We start from the raw sequence: 19,585 nt of genomic DNA on the forward strand, positions 1-19,585 counted from the left end.
CTCACACTTCTCACCGCCACCCCTGCCCCTTCTACAGGGAGCACGAGCTTCGCTCCTTGTGCTGGCAGCCTTGCCTCTGGGGTGGTCTTTCACCACCAGTGAACCGGGGGTGTCAGCGTTGGGGTTTACTCTCCTGGGGAGAACTCTCCTCGCTGGCTTGCGTTTACCACCTCTGGTCTGCAGACCAGTGTGCAGAGGGCCATAAAGGCGGCCAGGGTGAGACAGGGCGAGGTCCCGCTGGGCCGATGGCCCATTCCTTCTCGTTACCCCCACTCTGGGGAACGGTGACCTGCTTCGTTTCTCTGGCCAAGGAGAAGCCTGGCACAGCTCACTGTGTCCTTCCTGTGAAAGAGAAGGTCAAACACTCTGAGGCAAGGCCAGGAACTGAGAGATGGCCAGGGCTCTGAGAGGAAAGGTCTGCTTTGCTGACGCACTATGGTAAGCCGGGCAGTGTTGTCAAGTTCTGAGGATATAAGCAAAATACACATTGTTCCTGCTGTCGGAAAACTGAAGAGATTGATGTGGAGGGAAAAGTACAAGAAATGATAGACCTAGGGCCTGACCTAATCAAGAAAGCTCCCCCGGGGGAAGTGACATTTGAAATGAAATCTGAAGATTCAAGAAAATACAGCCTGCTAAAGCGATGACATACCAGCAGGGCAGCAGATGCCAGAACCTGGGGCAGGAGAAAGAGTACTGCTTTTCGATCCAGAGAAAGGCCTTTGTGAATGGAGTGCAGAGAACAAATGTGAGAGTGTGCAAGACGAGCCCGGAGAGGTTGGTGGCCCAGACCTTGCTGGGCCTCTTGCGTGCATGCATGTGTGTTAAAGTCACTCAATCGTGTCCGCCTCCTTGTGACCCCGAGAACTGTTGCCCGCCAGGCTCCTCTGTCCGTGGGATTCTCCAGGCAAGAATACTGGAGTGGGTTGCCATGCCCTCCTCCAGGGGATCTTCCCGACTCAGGGATTGAACCCATGTCTCCTGCATTGTAGGTAGATTCTTTACCTCTGAGCCACCAAAGAAGCCCACAGGGCAGCTTAGACCAAGCTAATTACTGTAGTCCTCATCCTAAGAGCACTGGGAAGTCACTAGATGGCTCTAATCTAGGGAGAGATTGACACTCTCTCTTGCATTTTTACACGCTACAGGGTAGAGTATAATGGGAGTGAATACTGAAGACCACAGAGGAGCGACTGCAGGAGTCCCTACGGAAGACTCCAATGCTGTGGCCGGGGGAGTCATCCCCGGGATTTGATACACTAGATGTCGTGGACACGCTTGCTCCTTGGAAGAACCTGGACAGCATATTAAAGAGCAGAGACATTACTTTGCCAACAAAGTTCCGTCTAGTCAAGGCTATGGTTTTTCCAGTGGTCATGTATGGATGTGAGAGTTGAACTATAAAGAAAGCTGAGTGCCGAAGAATTGATGCTTTTGAACTGTGGTGTTGGAGAAGGCTCCTGAGAGTCCCTTGGACTGCACGGAGATCCAACCAGTCCATCCTAAAGGAGATCAGTCCTGGGTGTTCATTGGAAGGAGTGATGCTGAAGCTGAAACTCCAATACTTTGGCCACCTGATGTGAAGAACAGACTCATTGGAAAAGACCCTGATGCTGGGAGGGATTGGGGGCAGGAGAAGGGGACAAAAGAGTATGAGACGGCTGGAGGGCATCACCGACTCTATGGACATGAGTTTGAGGACACTCCGGGAGTTGGTGATGCACAGGGAGGCCTGGCGTGCTGTGGTCCATGGGATTGCAAAGAGTCAGACAGGACTGAGTGACTGAACTGAGCTGAACTGAAGGTTTGGGGGCCTGCACATCGGGGAGGAGAGAAAGGGGAGGAGGCTGTAGGGTGGCATTGTTCACAAGGTGACCAGGCCGTCAGCCTCTCTCTTGGTTCCCCGTTGCACCCCCACCTCCCCAGGGAACCTGCTTCCCCTGAGTTTCTGCCGGAAAACCAGAATTCCCCTCTCACTGCCACACCATCCTCGGAATTGTCCTGTCTTTGCTGTGTTTAATCTGTGAACAGGCGCTCCTCCTTTTTATCTTGAAGAAATGTCTCAAAATGTAATGTGGGCTTATTTCTTTACTGCCATGTGATGGGTCTAGGAAGAAAGAGGAAATAAGTATATGTTATAAATTTGCTGCTTGAACCACAGATTCCAATTTGTATCTTGAAATGTATAACAGATATATCATATTTCTATAGAAAGTTAACTGTAAGATATTTTCAGTCTCTCACTAAGCGACAATGGCACTTAGATTTAGAAATTTTGGCCCAAGGCAGCATTTCTTGCACGGAAGCCAAGCTGAGAAAACCATATTGTATAACCTTCACTGGCCCAGTCGTTCAGATGAGATTTTAAATACGGCGTTCCAATAAGTGCCTCTTTGATTTCCCTGATGGTTCAGCGGTTGAGAGCCCTCCTGCTAAGGCAGGGGACACGGGCTTAATCGCCGGTCCGGGAAGACTCCACAGGCCGCGGGGAAACTAAGCCCAAGCACCACAACTACGAGTCCCCGTGGTCTAGCATCCACGGTCCACAACAAGGGAAGTCACCGCAACGAAGAGTAGCCCCTGCCCCCTGCAACTAGAGAGAGGCTGAGTGCAGCAAGGGAGACCCAGCGCGGCCAGAAACCAGTCGGTCACACATAAGAGGCTAACTGAGCACACCGCTGTAAACACGCATCAGGCCCAGTCTCAGACGCAGTAGGGAGCTTCACAGGAAGCGGAAGGATAGAAGAACATGGAAGAGGAGGATGAACTCCTGAGTCGCGAGTAGAACTTCCTGTATCAGAGGAGGGGACACGTTTTTCTGCAAACATTTAATTTCCATTTGAACATCACTATTGAGCTTACTATCATCACTTCTTAGGGAAATGGTGCCTCCTTCCGACTGCAGTTAGCTCCAGGAATATTTTCCTCCTATCAGTTTGAGGTTGCCCTTTGCTCTGGTTTTGCTGTTCTTCAGGTCTCTTCGGCCTAAAGTCTGCTTTCCTCTTAGTTAGCCACTATTTTTAAAAGTGTTTTTCTACCTGAAATGTCATTTCTTTCATCTAAATAAATTCAGATCTCATGAGCTCTTTCTGGTAGTTTCTTTCTATTATCGGCACCTTTTTGGGTTTATTTCTAGAATTTAAGGTTCTTCTACCATTTTATCTCCCCAATTCAATTTTCACATAATGGGTAAGTCAATCTTTTATCCAAATACAAAATACCACCCTAACCATTAGGTGGTGAAACCCCTTTCATCACTTTAAAATCACAACTGGGTGAACTTTTCTTTGACAGATACATACCCTGTATTCAATAATGCTTATAATAGGTCTCCTGGGGTGGACTCCTAAGGCAATTTTGAGAATCATATGCCATTCACTGCCTTACATGAACTCTTTGTGCTTTTCAACCCATCGATTCTGCAAGTGTTACTTTATTAACTGATAAAACCTACAGCTATTCATGCAAACCCTGACCCCAATCATTCATTCATTCAACACCAACTGTGTGCCAGACGCTGTGCTGGGTGCTATGAAACAAGAGTGAATTAAAAGCAATAGTAGGGGAGAAAATTTCAATCATGATATAAGTGCTATGAAAGAAAATCACGGCATTAACTCTGATGGGAAGAGAGGTGCTCAGGAGCTTGCTCGAGATCAGAGATGCTATATACATTTATTTGTGTGCTTGCATGAAAGTGATATTTAAGAAGAATCTGTGACTTAAACAGCAATAGCTTTTTTTTTTTTTTCATGGGTTCACTAGTCATTTGAATGTCTTCTTTGGAGGAAAGATTTCCCTGTTGGCTCAGATGGTGAAGAATCTGCCTGCAATGCAGGAGACCTGGGTTCGATACCTGACTTGGGAAGGTCTCCTGGAGAAGGGAATGGCTACCCACTCCAGCGTATTTGCCTGGGGAATTCCATGGACAGAGGAGCCTGGCAGGCTACAGTCCATGGAATTGTGGAGTCGGACATGACTGAGCAACTAACACTTATACTTTTCTTTTAGAGAAATATGTATTTAGATCCTTTGTCCATTTTTAATTGGTTTATTTGTCTTTTTATTATTAAGTTGTAAAGTTCTAATAGGGATAGTTTTAATTCCAAATTACTGGGCAACATTTTGAAAAGGAATTCCTCTTCATTTCAGAAAAGATTCCAATCTGTAAATTCTAGAATGTTTTTATAAGTCTTCCAGTACTGCAAGGATTTATGGCAGGTAGTTATTCCTTGATTTGATCCCTTTAAGGTTTTCATATGAAGTCAAGTGATCAATTCTAAAAAGAAGAGAATTTCACTTTGATTCAAAGCAATAGTCAAATAGCTAAAGCTTATTATTACGCCTTATGGTTTTGCTATTTCCCTATACAACAATTTTCCTTGGATTCTTAAAACTGTTTTGGAATTGTGTTTAACTATATCTATTTCCACTTTTCATTCCTTTGAATTTGGCTAAACTCACTGAGTTTTATAATTACACCATTTATACCACTCTTGGGTCATGGGCAATTTTGATTCATGTCATATTAACTCACATTTGATTAATGTGAAATGCATTCAAGGTTATTAATCAGAACTCATACTTGGGATTTATAAAGCATTTTCTACATATAAAGCACTCTTCAGATAGTAACTAATTATACTCTGCAAAATACCTGAAAGATAGATTTATTACTAATAATATTTGTCCTGATGTCAAACTCCATAAAGTACCCACTTGACATAAATGTCTAATGTGACATAAATTAATTGAGAAGAACCTTTGCTTTTCAACTTGCAGGCAACTGTTTATCCAGATATCACATCACTAATCTCTTGGCAGATGTTTTTTTCAAAAGTGATACATCAAAATGTTACTAAAGCTTGATAAATTATACCTTGTCTTAGTAGAGGAACTTTTAATAAAAATCTGCCCAGTAGTATTTGATTTCAAGATAAAAGGAAGGGGAAATGATTCAATTCTTTTCTTTTTTTTTTTTTTAGTTTGAAAGGTAAATGTCTCAAGAAATGATTAACCTATTTAAAGCATTTTGAATTTCAAGTGGATTATTTGAATACATAACAGTGGAATAAGTTCAGTGATTACTAAGGATAAAGGGAATGCTAAGTTATGACCAACCCAGATAGCATATTAAAAAGCAGAGACATTACTTTGCCATAAAAGGTCCGTCTAGTGAAGGCTATGGTTTTTCCAGTGGTCATGTATGGATGTGAGAGTTTGACTGTGAAGAAAGCTGAGTGCAGAAGAATCGATGCTTTTGAACTGTGGTGTTGGAGAAGACTCTTGAGAGTCTCTTGGACTGCAAGGAGATCCAACCAGTCCATCCTAAAGGAAATCAGTCCTGAATATTCATTGGAAGGACTGATGCTGAAGCTGAAACTCCAATACTTTCGCCACCTCATGTGAAGAGTTGACTCATTGGAAAAGACCCTGATGCTGGGAGGGATTGGAGGCAGGAGAAGGGGACGACAGAGGATGAGATGGCTGGATGGTATCACCAACTTGATGGACATGGGTTTGGGTGGACTCCAGGAGTTGGTGATGGACAGGGAGGCCTGGCGTGCTGCAGTCCATGGGGGCGCCAAGTGTTGGACACGACTGAGCGACTGAACTGAACTGAACTGAAGGATCACAAGAACTGAGTTCTCATTGAAAGTCTGACACAAGTATTTCTGGGATGCTCAGGCAGGTCTCCTAACCTGTTACTTACTTACACAATCACGGGGTCACTCATTTCATAAAATGGTAGACAGTTGTCTGAATGGACTGTCTACCAATTAGCAATCACTAGTCCACACAACTTTTTTTTTTTTAATTTGAGCTAGTTTGCAACATGTTTAAAAAGGCAGATTATATATATAAATTCAGATTTCTAAACTCTCTTGAAAAAAGTTAGGTGATCTGGCAGTAGTGGGCCACATCCTTGAGTGACATTTGTTCAGGGATAGGTAGCTGCCCCGCTGCTTATCAGAGCCATGCCTGGCTTAGGTTACTCATTTATGTCACTTGCCTAGCTTCTGTAGTCACTTCAGTGTGCTCCAAAAAAAGTGGGATATTTTAGGGCATTTTTTTTCCTAAAGCATCTGTGATATCTGTGGCAGAATTCCAAGATGGCCCGGGGAAATTCCACCTTTCCCTGGTGTACAATATAATCCCGGTATTATCCCCCTTCTCAAGTGTGGTCTGAACTTATGAATATAATGAATGACACCCTCATGATTATGCTATGAGGCAAGAGATATTACAAACACAACGAGGTCCCTAAACAGTTGACTGTGACTTAGTCAAAGGAGAACACCTGGGTGAGCTAACCCGAGTCAGGTAAACCCTGAGTCAGAGCAACAGCAAATACCTTCCTGTGCATCTTAAAGCAGCAGCTGGTCATGCTGTGAATTGCCTACACACAGAGGCGTCCCCAGAAGCTAAGGATCTCAGACCCACACCTGCGAGAAACCGAATTCTGCCAACAACCTGAACGAATGTGGGAAGAGGACCCCAAACAGCAGATGAGACCCTCATCCTAGGTGACTCCTTAATTTCAGCTTGGTGAACCCCTGAGCCAAGAATCCTGTTAATTCATATCCAGAATCTTGACCTAGAGAAACTGACAAAATAACAGTGTTTTAAGCTGTTAATTTTGTGGTAATTTTTAATGCAGCAATAGAAAAGTAATATAGTCTCTATAAAGGAAATACATGTTTAACATCAAGGAATATGCCAAGAAATGTAACTGTTTAATGTATGACATATATTTTATTTAAATAGAAGGCTATGAGTCTAAAGGGAGGACATGAAGAGAGATGGACTCTTACAGTTTCAAAACAACTTTGGATATGTAATAGAATTGAGCAAATGAATTAATATGCTGGTGTTGGGCACATGAGTTTCCAGTGAGGAAGAAGGGATATATAAATATGGATTATGGGAATGGACTGGGGTTGGAGATATGAACTGTATAATGTATATATGAACTGTGAAAATGTATATATGCATGTATATAGGCATATATCAGTTACCTATTGCTGCCTAACAAATTATCTTAAAACTTAGCAGCTTGAGACATCAAACATCTATTATCTTACAGTTTCTGTGGATTAAAAATCAGGGAATGACTTGTTCTGATTCATTGTCTCTCATGACATTGTGATCAAGCTGCTGACTAAGGTTACAGTCATCTTAACGGTTGGTTGAGGCTGGAGGACCATTTCCAAACTCATCGATACAGTTGTTGTTAGAAAATTCATTTCTTCTCCATATTGGCCTCTCCATAGGTTGCTCATGATAGCTGACATCCCCCAGAGAGAGAAGAGGGAGAAAAAGAAAGAGAGGAACCAAAATGGAAGCCACAGTGTGGCGAGTAACTAACCTCAGAAGTAAACATAGCATCACTTCTGCCATGTCCTGTTGGTCCCGCAGACCAAAGTGAAGAGTCAAAGTGTTAGTTGCTCAGTCATGTCCTACTTTTTGTAATACCATGGATTGTAGCCTGCCAGACTCCTCAGTCCATGGAATTCTCCAGGCAAGCATTACTGGAGTGGGTAGCCATTACTTCTCCCAGGGGATCGTCCTGACCCAGGGATTGAACCTGGGTCTTCTGCATCACAGGCGGATTCTTTATCTTCTGAAGGGAAGCCCAAACTCAGACCAAATCTTATATTAAATACAATGTTGTATGCACCGCAAGGTGTGAACACCAGGAGGCAAGGATCACCGTAGGTCATCTGGGAAGCTGGCATGGCTATTGTAAAGCATGTGTATATGTACATGGATATCTGTGCATGTGTGTACATTTATTTCCATGTATATGAATGTATATGAATCTGTGGATTCATATGTATATGAATCTGTGGATATAAAGTATATATTTTCTAGCACTATCTGCAGAAAGGGCCAAGAGGAGAAGACACGTTAGCAGCAATCAGAGTACCTAGCATCCAGATTTTTATCTTTAATATCAGTTTCACTAAGAACAACTAAGCCTTCTCAGAGAAATAACTGATTCCAGGATTGGGGCAGGGTAGTTAGAAGATGATACGGGATCACCATGTTATTCTAGAAACTAAAGGAGTACTCAAAAACATGATAGAGATGTGTCACAAAGACACAGAGGTCAGTTGAAGGAATTTCCACTTGCAAATAAGTAAAATAATGTCTTAATAATGAGTTTCCCAAGTGGCTCAGTGGTAGATAACCCACCTGACAATTTAGGAGCTGCAGGAGACAAAGGTTCCATCCCTGGGTCGGGAAGATCCTCTGGAGGAGGAAATGACAACCCACTCCAGTATTCTTGCCGAGATAATTCCATGGACAGAGAAGCCTAGCAGGCTAATACAGTTCATGGGGTTGCAAAGAATTGGACACTACCGAGGACAAATGAGTTTTAAATCAATGGAAAAAATATGTACTCATGAAATTTTACTGGTGATGGATAGATGAATGACTTCTCTTGCTTAAAGTTGAATGACTAGGCCTTTCTGGTACAAGTAGAGAGAGTGCTGGATTCAGGAAGTCATCATTTACAACCGTAATGGTAGATTGGATTATATAAGAATCATCAATGCATGATAAACCTAGAAGAGAAAAGCAGGATATTTGCATTGCCTTAAAGTAGCTCCCCATAGACTGCTTATTGGCTGCAACTGAGGCAAACACCCCAGAAATTAATGAGGGGAGAAACTGGGCAACACTTGAACCAGGTGATCAAAACTAGCATTGTCCATGAGGGAAAAATGCATGTTGTGTGCTTAGATGACATATTCTGAGAAGAACTCAACATCTCTGTCCTGTGCAAACCTCCACCCAAGAATACAAACTTTAAGTAAGAGAATATATTGCACAAGCACAAGAGGAGGAAACTTCTACAGGGATGTGTGTGCATGCATGCTTGACTCTTTGTGACCCCGTGATCTGTAACTTGCCACCTGCCGGGCTCCTCTATCCATGAGATTTTCCAGGCAAGAATACAGGAGGGGGTTGCCATTTCCTACTCCAGGGGATCTTCCTGACCCATGGATCGAACCCACATCTCCTGCATCTCTTGCATTAGCAGGTGGGTTCTTTACCATTGTGCTACCTGAGAAGCCAGGCTCTAGAGGGATAGCTTTCTTTAAAAATGTCAATGTTGTGGAAAAATAAAAGGCTATGGAAATGTTTCAGATTAAAAGAGGTTAGAGGCATGACAGTTATATGCAATTATCCAAACTAGATTCAGCCTGTATTGGAGGAGGAAAAAGTGCTGTAGGTCAGCTGGCAAAATGAAATATGGGCAATAGCTTACATAAAAGTATTGTGGTGGGAAAAATTGGTCTTTTAATGTTGGCTAGAAATTGGTTTGAAAGCTAGACTCACCTCTTCTCGATGTATGATTTCCGTGTCATGTAGAAAGCGAAATGTGACCACTACAAAATTTCCTGTCACCCCTAATAGAATGAAAGATTTACATAATTTCCCTAAGCATATATCTTACCACCAAGGGGTAATTAAGGCCATTGCTACATGTGGTCTGATTTTTTTCAGCTGCTTTAATTTTAATGGTCAGTGTTGGCAGAGTCAATCAGACTGGCTGTACAGCCCTGCCATTTGATAATTAACTGCCAAAGCCTGTTTTGATTATTTTCAGAGTGTTGGACGCCTGCTGAATATAAAATGAGACATGACACCAACCCAGCAAGCTGGTGGTCTTAATGCCAACACTGTCTTTTCTTGTGTCCTATAGCTTCTGTTTAGGGCATTCTATCAAAGACATTCTTCAAAAAAAATAAGTGATATTTCAGCAAATGTAGAATTGAACTAGAATTTGAACCACTGCATTCTTTACTGGAATTTCTTAGAGTAATGAAACTAATATTGAAAGAGACTGTATAATTACCTACCACAATTTTTACCTCTTGAACAGTTTTTTTAGCAATTACCTTTTTAGTAACAAAGGCAACTCATTAGGAACACAGTCACAAAAAATCAGCACACAGCACAAAACACAGTGCCTCTTTCGCTGGAGCTTTCACATAGTCATACCAAATACACTGACTGTCTCTCCTGAGGCCTTAAAGCGAGATCAGACCACCCTGTGTACCCATCTCGTTCGGTCTATGGGAATTACTCAAAAAGACAGAAGTTCATAGACTTGTTTTAAAAAATTTATCCTTTTATTTTGAAAACAACACATTCACTCCCATACTCAAAATGTGCAGAAAGTACATTGTGTGGAAAGTTCTCCTTGGACCTTATTCTCAAGCCATTCAGTTGTCCTTGCTGGGAAATCAATGATATGAGTTCCTGGTGTGTCTTTCCAGGCATATTTTGTGCCTATACAAGCAAATCTGAATGCATATCATCCCCTTCCTATGTGAACGGGAGCATATGGCACACACTGTCCTTCATTCCATTTTTATTTTTCACTTGTAGTAGATCTTGGAGATTCTTCCACAGCAACTCATAAAGAACATTACCATTCTTTCCTGGGGTTAGGAATATGTAATTGTATGACTGTACCATTATTTAATCAGTCTACTACCGGTAGATATGTAGACCGTTTCCTATCTTCTGCTCTTGTGAGCAATACCGCTACAAATACCCTTGTCTATGTGTCAGTTTGGACAGATAAGAGAGTATAGACAACTAACATGTTAATTTTTATTATTTATTTAGGGAAGATGTTTTGGATATTGTTGTTGTTGTTCAGTCACTCAGGTGTGTCTGACTCTTTCCAACCCCATGGACTGCAGCACGCCAGGCCTCCCTGTCCTTCACTGTCTCCCGGAGTTTGCTCAAACTCATGCCCACTGAGTCGTTGATGCCATCCAACCATCTCATCCTCTGTCATCCCCTTCTCCTCCCGCCTTCAATCTTTTCCAGCATCAGGGTCTTTTCCAATGAGTACGCTCTTCACATCAGATGGCCACATCTTTGGAGATTCAGTTTAAGCATCAATCCTTCCAAGGAATATTCAGGACTGTTTTCCTTCAGGATGGATTGGTTTGATCTCCATGCAATCCAAGGGACTCTCAAGAGTCTTCTCCAGCAGTTTGAAAGCATCAATTCTTTGGTGCTCAGCCTTATTTATGGTCCAACTCTCACATCCATACTACTAAGGAAAAACCTTAATTTTGACTATATGGATCTTTACTGGCAAAGTGATTTCTCTGCTTTCTAATACACTGTCTAGGTTTGTCTTGGCTTTTCTTCCAAGGAGCAAGTATCTTTTAACTTCATGGCTGTGGTCACCATCTGCAGTAATTTTGTTTTGTATAATGATATCAAAAGTTTCTTTCCATAGAAAAACAGAAAATTGTAAGGAATAACTTTTTTTTCCCTGGCTGGCCTGTATATTTTAACACCAGCTTACTCATACTCTTCTCTGATGAAGTGAAACATTCTGTAGTAAGTGTTATGAAGGGAATCTTGAAGAATGTTCATTTTAGATGGGCTCCAGAATGACGATTCACCCATCTAGTCTTGGAGCAAACATCTAGGGATGTTCTACTCTACTCACATTTGCTACTAATTATTTTAGGGTTTCTGATGCGTTTGGGCTTCAGGGATGTTCCTCTAAGCCTGGAAAATTGCATGGACAGAGGAACCTGCTGGGCTACAGTTCATGGGGTCTGATGCGACTGAATGACTGAGCATGCATGATGCATTTAAAGTAATATAGACACTTTTCTTGAGTCAATGATTCATTCAAATGCTTATTTCCTCTGAGTATTCTAAATGTTCTAGGTGATTGTCCATTGAAACTTCTCTCCAAATACAGGACTGAGAACCTGGGGCAGCAACACCCAAGCAAATGATTTCAAGACTAAACCTGCAGCATCAAAAAGACCTTTCTAAAACATCTTAATTTTAAAAGGCATTTATAAAGTTTGGCCCTAGACCATACCTGATAGCTATTAAGAATAACAGAACAAATCTTTTTTGAACAAATGCCATCCAGTCATAATTTCAAAATGGTGCAATTGTATGTTGTCTTCCTGTTTCACCTTCATTTTTAAGAGCAAATCTTCACACTCAACATGGATTTTAGAAATAGTCAACTTTGCATCAGGTTGGTAGCTCATGAAAATCACAAGTGAGGAGCATAAAAGGTCCAAAGTCAGGCAGTGCAAGTAGACTATGGAAGTACAGTGCCTTCCAGCCTAGATTTGCTCAGTTCTGAGTTTGGGCTTTGGCCAAACCCCTGGGTAATAAGGAAGAAAATGTACTAATTTTGTAAATTTTGCCTGTTTACATAGTAAACACATCGAAGACTCCTCTCTTGTATAGCATTATTCTAAACTGTCATTATGAGGGATGTCCTTTGTATAAGACATTTGCAAATGTCTTATCCTTTGTATAAGACTGTTTCATAGTCAATACAGTCAAGTTAAAATCAAGACTGCAGAGATTAAGAGAATAACTGGAAGCCACAATGTCCCTGAGGATTTCTACTGACGAGGAAACAGCTTCACCTGCTGTGAAAGAAGTTCCCTCTCTTTTCCTGGTAAGCAGAATGTGAAACAGGGGGAGACAGAAATCCTCCATTCAACCCCAAGACAAGAATAGCTTTATTCTCATAGTTGACATTCAAATATGTGCTCTGCATGCGTGCTCTGAGGAGCTCAGGGCATCTTGCAAACTTCAGTAGGAGAAGCACACACATCAGCTTTTTTGAGGCTAGTTCAGAATTCCAAAATACCCAACTCATCTCTGATGGTCAAACTGATCAAGAACTAGGACTCAGCAAAATACAAAAGCAGGCAATGCTTTTCATCTCTACCTTCCTTTTCTGTATCCTGTTCCACACTGTTAACATTCACAACCCAAACCAAAGCACTGAGCTTTCCTTGGTTGCACTTCTAAAACTCCTGTTCTAGTTTCCACCCTGAAGAGGCAACAGGAGCGAAGAAAACCCTGAATGTGTATCTGAGTTTTTATAGTCCTGACCCTATGAAGACGTAGACGTCAGATTAGATGTTCATCTTTATATCTCAGTGGACTCTAAGCATCCCAGAGTATCAGCATTCTGTATTTTAAAGTATAAATAACTGACAACCAGGCATGTTAATTTACCCCACACCAAGGATGTTCAAATCCTGAAAAGAGAAGTCTAGACCTCCCTCTCAGCCTTTGTGTTGGAACTGGGAGAAAAGCAGACAAAGCCAGCAGGATCACAGAGACTGGCAGGAAGAAGGGGGATGAGCAGAGATTATCAGAGGCTATATTGGATGATTCTACTGTTTCTGTTTCTTCTAAAGATACCAAAACCAACTGGAGCTGGCTAGACCTGCATTATAATGGGTAATATGGCTTATACATTGCCAGGCTAAAAATAAAATACTGGCCCAGATTTCTCTAGCTGTGATATTTTCTTTGATCCTTTATTGATACTCCAGTTACCTTTCACTTATCAAAATTTCACCTGAAGAGCTGGCATAAAAACAGACATATAGAACAATGGAATAGAACATAGAGCCCAGAAGTAACCCCTTGCAAATACAGTTAAATGATTTTTAAGCAGGGTGGCAAGATCGTTCAATGAAGGAAAGGACAGTCTTATCAACAAATAGTGCTGGAAAAAGCAAATATCCATATGCAACAGAATGAAGTTGGGCCCTTACATTACATCCAAAAATTAATTCAATAAATATTGGTTGAATAGAGACAAAAACACTGATTAAATGAAGCTTCTTTTTTCTTTTTCCTTTCTCACTTTGCTTAGTGGGAGAAAGAGAAATTAAATTCTGAATTCAGTAGAGTGTTAGAAAAAGGGACAGTCAGTAATTATTCATCATGTTGAAGTACTCAGAACTAGCAGCTGTGAGAAAAAGGTTTTTGATGACAATTGATTTAATTCTGAAACACTTTTTCTAGGATAGAAGTTCTCAGTCCTGACTAAACACTGAAATAATCTTGGCTAGTTGAAAAAATTACAGATGTCCAGGTCCTACCTGAGAACAACTGAACCGGTTCGTAGGCATCAGAGTGTTTTATAATTACTCCAGGTGGTTGTATGTACAGTGAAGTTTCTAGGAGCAACATGTCTCCCAGAGACAAGTTCAAACAAGTTAGAAGGCAATTATTAATACAACATGGAGAATTAGCCAGAGAAATAGTAAGCTGTTATCAAAACAATTTAGAATTTATTATGGGAAAAGATATCAAGTTATCTTTTCCAGACAGTAGCTCATTTCCTTGTTTTTCTTCTTTCCCATGAGTTAATTCAAGTAATAACCCCTATGTGCAATTCTACCCCATTTCCTGAGTCCATACCAGTGGGAGGTAGTAACAATGTTTGGAGTCCTAGGCCTGTGCTTCTGGTCAAGTTACAGCTATAGCACCCTTCCTATTCAACACAGCCTGTACTTCAATCATTGGAGCTGATGTTCAGTTCTTACTACATGCTAGGATGCTATTCTCAGCGCTTTATTAAGTATTGATACTAAACTTCACAACAATGCCATGAGTTAGGTGCTATTGTCATGCCTGTTTTACATATAAGAAAATTCAGCCTTACAGAAGTAAAGTTAGTAAGTTGTGGACCTAGGAGACCAAGCCAAGCTTCTGCATGACCCCAACCCACTCTCTTCACTTGCCAAGTGCAAAGTCCTTTCACCCTTTGCTGTTGCCATCCCCCAGTTAACTGTGTGTTTATTTCATTAGAAGTAGCCAATTATACGAAAACATTAATATTTACTAAATCCTCACCCTGTGCTCTGCACTGTCACAAAGCACTTTATATGCACTTTCGCATTTGACTTTCACAATAACTCTATTCTTCAATGTTGAAGTGGGTTGCCATTCCCGTCTCCAGGGGATCTTCCCAACCCAGGGATTGAACCCAGGTCTCCTACACTGCAGGCAGATTCTTTAACAACTGATCTACCAGGGAAGCCCCCAATGTGATAATTAGTCCTATTCATTCACAGGTAATGAAACGATGGCACACACAGAGAGAAAATAAGGAGCCCACATCACAGACAGACGGGTAAGGCCTGAACTCAAAATCAGGACTCTGACTCTCTAGCACACTGTGCTATATGCATCTTAAGGAAAATGCTAAATATATCTTTATGATTTAGAAATTCTAATAAAGAGTTACAGCTTGAGGTTTTGTTTTTCTTTCAGGTAGACTTTGAAAATACAAGATTCGTGCTATGAATGTATCTGTGTTTCTGGAAACATAAACAAAATCAAAGCATCTTTGGTGGCAGTTCCCCTCATTGTAAAAGAAGAATCTTAAAATTTCCTCAAAGAATTTGTCAACTTAGAGTCAGTGGTGCTCGGTGGACCACTGTCACTGACTCCAGGTCTGATTACCCGTGTCTCTTCTCAATCCAGCAGTCTCTGTCACACTGGTGGCTTGGAATCAGCCATGGTGTGCGAATTTACACTGCAGAAATTGGTGAGTGTTACAAACCAGAGTATTTTCCCTGCAAAGGACCAGCTGCTAAACAATTATCAGCACATTACTGTCTAAAGTTATAAAATAGGGACAATTGTCTTAATATTTTAGTAATTTAAAAGGGAAGAGAATGGTGTTGTTTTAGGAAATTATTAGCATCGTGTTTCTTTTTCACAGGCATTTTGCATTTAGGAAACTGAAAAGCAAAATTAAGTTTCTCAGATGTCATCAATGTCAAACGCTTTCTTATCTGTTAACTCAGTTCCGCCTCAGAGGAAGTACTGAAAATGGGTTTACTCTCATTTACTTGTTTTGTGTTCTGACCATCCTGGCCTTCTTTAGTTTCGGCGAGGAGGCTTCTCTCCGCGGTGGCTTCTCTAGCCGTTGAGTCTGGGCTCCAGGGCCCGTGTGCTCAGTGGTTGCGGCACTCAGGCTTCGCTGCTCCCCAGATGTGACATCCTCCCAGGCCAGGGACTGAACCGGCGTCCCCTGCACTGCAAGGACGGTCCTTAACCACTGGACCACCAAGGAGGCCCCTACCCTTACCTTTTGCAACAGACATACTACCTGGGCCACTGGCCAGAAGACTTGGGTAATGAATTCATCTTACAAATTCGGGTACATACCAGAACATTAATTTTCTAACTCCTCTTGCCTTTTCTTAGATTTATATAACTGAAGAATAGAGCTCCAGATGTTCTGCCTCAAAAGGAATAAATGTGAAACATCTGAAAAGGTCTGTAATAGACATGACTGAATCCTTGCTTTTGGAGACAAGTACTTTATATGTCTACTAATAGTCATGTTTGAGTTTTAGAGCAATTCTCCCCCTTGCTGTTTAACAAAATGGAGCGTTTTATCAAATTTCTGTGGCTTTTCAAATATTCAGTGTATCCAGTATACACGCAGTTGCATGTACACTGTGTGGGACCCATTCTTTCTGAACACCTCCTTCAGCACTACCGCCTCACTGCTACCTGTCCCCTGAAGATTTAGGGCTCATCCATCTGCAGCGTCAGGGCTGGGAACTGCAGTTAAGAGCTGGAGCTTGTTACTCTGAGGAAGATATCTCACCTGCTGACATCCGGAGAGACAATTCCACAGGAGAAAGCTGAGGTTCAAGGACATTGAGAGAAGAGTTTAAGGAGGGGCTTATAGAGCTAGGAGTTCAGAGCCAGGTTTGTGAAGTCAGGAGATAGCAAGGTAATTGTCCAAACACCAGTAGGGGATCTTACCTCACTGCCTGGAGGTTTATTTTACAAACATGTTTCAAGATGTGGTGAAAGCCCTGATTCTATGTTATATTCTCCCATTAGAATGATACTTCATTGAAGGCAGGGTCTTTGTCTAGCTCTTGCTTATACCTCTAACATTTGGAACTCTGCCTGCCATATAGTGGACAATCATAAATGCTCAATATTCATAAATACTTGTGCAATAAATGAATGGACAGGTATGTGCATCATTATGTTGTGAAGTACATGAAAAAATTTTTAAAAGAAACTCCCATCTGGTTGGGTTGTCATTTTATTCCTTTAGAAGCTGTTTACTTCAAATGTGCTAAAGGAAAAAAAAAAAGTTTTTCTTTCTCAAAATTATAGCATCTTTTCCCCAAAGCATTCTATGATACATTATTTCTTCAAGATGCTATCACAAAAGGATTAAGTAATAAAATAAAGTGGAGAAATGATGAGTCAAACAGAAATGAAAAGGTTCTTTGATGCTGGATATCTCACAGCTCTTAACACGCGACAATCATGCAGGGTCTCCAGAGAAAAGAAAGAGCAAATGGGAATTTTCAAAATCTATTTGCCGTGGAGCACTTTTATACAGAGAAACTAGGACAAGGTATTCCAAGGAAAAAAAATCTGGAAATTCTTGTTTAGATGTTTTGTGACCAAACCAGGTTGGTTTGGCCAATGTGTAACAAGCCAAAATGCTGAGATGCTGGCATTTTCAGCAGAGGGTTTATTCACAAGGCAGACAAGCAAGGAAACAGAAAATCAAGTCTTAGAACCACCACCCCAAAGGCCAGAGTCTTGGGGTATTTATGGATAAAGAATAAAGCAGCATGCGGTCTGAGGCCTGAGGAGTGTGGGGGAGCGTGGGGAAAGGAGACTGGATAAAGGTGTGGTAGTCACTGCCCTGAGCGCATGGAACTAAGCCATGGGCCTCTTGTGGGTACAGACACGGAGGTGTTTAGCAGGGTCTGAGGGTGAAGCTTGCAGCCTTCCAACATCAAAACGTCACCAAGCCACCAAGCGGACACACACAGGATCACTCGGAGGGTTGGTGGTCCTAACCAGTCTTAACCAGCTTAGCCCGAACTAGACCCAAATGACCCCAACCTCATGGGAAACAGCTCTGGCAAACATCTTAATATTTAAGTTACATGCTGATTGGACAACATGCAAGTCTTTTTTTTTTTTTGGCCACATCCAGAGGCATTTAGGATCTCAGTTCCCAGGCCAGAGATTGAACCGCACCTCTGGCCTTGAGAGTACAGTTTCAACCACTGAACCAGCAGTAAAAGTCTCCATGCAAGTCTTTTGTGGCAACAATAAAAATTTTTGTGAAGGTATGTGAAATGGGTTTGACTAATAATTACCCACAGTTTCAGCTTCTGCAATTTTACTCTATCTAAATTCAATACAAGTAAAGTCTCTTTCATGATCTGACTTTCTCTTGCTCTGTTCCATACTCCACCAAAATGTGTGATTTTAACCCGTTTTCACCAGAGTCGGCCAGGGAACTGACTAGTCTGATAAATTAATGGCAGTAAAATGTTAGCACCCAATAAGAGCTTTCTTACTTTTCCAGGCTACCTAGGCACTGAAAAGAAGTTTCAGGTAGCCCCAGCTCGAGTCAGCCAATTCAGAATTTCAATGGAAGCAGAAACAGGGCTGTGTATAACAAACAGTTTGGTTTGGAAGCATAAAGTTTCTTATTTTTTCCTTACATTTTGGCCATGTGGCCTGTGGGATCTCAGTTCTCTGACCAGGGATCAAACCCACACTCACGGCAGTGGGAGTGCAGAGTCTTAACCAGGGGAGCACCAGAGAAGACCCCTGCGGAGCACAAGGCTTTTGGTAACCCTTCAAATGAGATCCCGTACGGATCACCTCCTCTCCCTACACAAACAGCAAGCTGGTTATGTCCCCTGCTATGAAACAGATTAAGGCGGAAGTTTCTTTCTTCTGCAGTATCAGAGGCAAAATATCAGTCAGACGACCAACCATCCCAACATTTCCAAGACTAATGGGTTTTCTGGAACATGGCCTTTCAGGTCTAAAGCCAGGAAGGTTCTAGACAACCATGACAAGTTGGTCACCCTCACAAAGCAGTCACTTCACAAACTGAAGTGACTCTCTAGGTCTTTAAAATGTCTGGAATCAGAAACTTCAACGTGAACCACATATACTGTTTTCCACTGAATTGCAGAAGTACATTTATGAGTTTGTTTGCTTATGGTAAAGGACAAAAGTGCAGGGGAAAAAAAAGCAGTCTTCCCTTGGTCATTTGAAACTTTATCGTGTAGTTGGTGGAAGGCGAGCCTCTTCCTTCATTTTCCCACTCTCCTTTCTTTTTTGACCTTTTCACTGCTTTTTTTCCTTCCCAAGAGCACTAGAAGGGGCACTGAAGCTGGTGGGAAAGCTCGGCTCTGCAGGTTGAGGCTACTCCTGGTGTTCTGACCCTGCGTCTTCCTCACTCCCCAGTCCCTCCAACCTTTCGAATGAAGTGCATCCAGGCATTCTATTAAAATTTACTCATTTTTCTTATTTTTTTTAATCTTGTTGCTTTCCTAGTGTTATTTTCTAATTTTTTTGTGAGAAATAAGAATGATACAACATTTACTCCATCATGAACTGTGCTATATACTTTGAATACATTTCTTTTATCTAATTTTCATAAAATCTTAAGGTGAAAAAATAATTTATCCCCATTTTACCAATGAGACAGGTGAAGCAACTTGCCTGAGGTTATACTTGATAGATGGCAAAGCTAGGATGCAAATCTGTGTTATCTGAGTCTGAACCAGTATTCCTAAACCTGCTTTCAGCTGCACTGTCTCTGTAGTTTTCCAAGCTTTGAAAGAAACCTAATGAGACTTTGCCACCGTAGGCTGCCATCACCAGGTGAGTCCGGGTGTTAAAAACTCTCATCAGTCAGACTGTCAGGTATTTTTATTACACAAAGACTTTT

General features: G+C 41.6%; 1 long non-coding RNA gene across 2 annotated transcripts in view; it reads left to right on the top strand.

Annotated features, from left to right (window-relative positions):
- Positions 1 to 17,942, top strand: part of LOC136169155 (uncharacterized) — a 37,229-nt gene extending 19,287 nt beyond the window's left edge. The window contains exons 2-5 of one of the 2 annotated variants that reach the window (XR_010663389.1): positions 14,907 to 14,965; positions 15,106 to 15,382; positions 16,048 to 16,118; positions 17,825 to 17,942. This is a non-coding gene — a long non-coding RNA (uncharacterized lncRNA). The remainder of the gene's footprint in view (positions 1 to 14,906; positions 14,966 to 15,105; positions 15,383 to 16,047; positions 16,119 to 17,824) is intronic. The other variant, XR_010663390.1, reaches the window with a different exon arrangement.
- Positions 17,943 to 19,585: the final 1,643 nt, after the last annotated feature.

Source organism: Muntiacus reevesi, chromosome 1 (genome assembly GCF_963930625.1).
Source record: "Muntiacus reevesi chromosome 1, mMunRee1.1, whole genome shotgun sequence".
Taxonomy (NCBI): Eukaryota; Metazoa; Chordata; class Mammalia; order Artiodactyla; family Cervidae; genus Muntiacus; species Muntiacus reevesi.